The following is a 604-nucleotide window of genomic DNA, read 5'->3' on the forward strand; positions in this document are numbered from 1 at the left end:
TCAACAGAAAAGAATGATGGTTTTCTAAACCAATTTGTGGTGCACATGGTACAGTTCCTCAGCCGCTTTTCTACAGTTTGTGAGGAGAAATTGGCAGACCTTTCTCTTTGTATTCAACAAATTGAAACAACTCTCAATATTTTAGATGCAAAGTTGTCATCTATCCTGGGCCTGGAAGATGTCACATTTGAAGTATCTCCTTCACTAGTGTCACAAATGGGTCACATTCTGAAGCCACTTCAGAGCAATCACAGCAGAACAGTACACAAGACTCTGGACCACAGAAAAGTGAAGTATCAGCAGAAAATATCTTAACTGTAGCCAAGGACCCAAGATATGCCAGATATCTCAAAATGGTTCAAGTGGGAGTTTCAATGATGGCAATAAGGAACAAAATGATATCAGAAGGACTAGACCCAGATCTTCTTGAGAGGCCAGGTGCTCCAGTGCCTGATGGTGAAAGTGAAAAAACTGCAGAAGAAAGTTCAGATAGAGAATGATCTTTCAGTGACTAAGCTCAATTTTGATAAGAATTTCCTATACGTATGTAGGGATACACTTATTTACATTCTATAAGAGAGAGCACCTGAACTGTAACTCAAAA

The 604-nt window shown here is 39.2% G+C and overlaps 1 pseudogene; it reads left to right on the forward strand.

Moving 5' to 3' along the window:
- Positions 1-3: 3 nt before the first annotated feature.
- Positions 4-515, forward strand: LOC103253177 (annotated as a pseudogene).
- Positions 516-604: the final 89 nt, after the last annotated feature.

This window comes from Carlito syrichta, unplaced genomic scaffold (assembly GCF_000164805.1).
Source record: "Carlito syrichta isolate Samal-C Ts95f unplaced genomic scaffold, Tarsius_syrichta-2.0.1 Scaffold205725, whole genome shotgun sequence".
Lineage (NCBI taxonomy): Eukaryota > Metazoa > Chordata > Mammalia > Primates > Tarsiidae > Carlito > Carlito syrichta.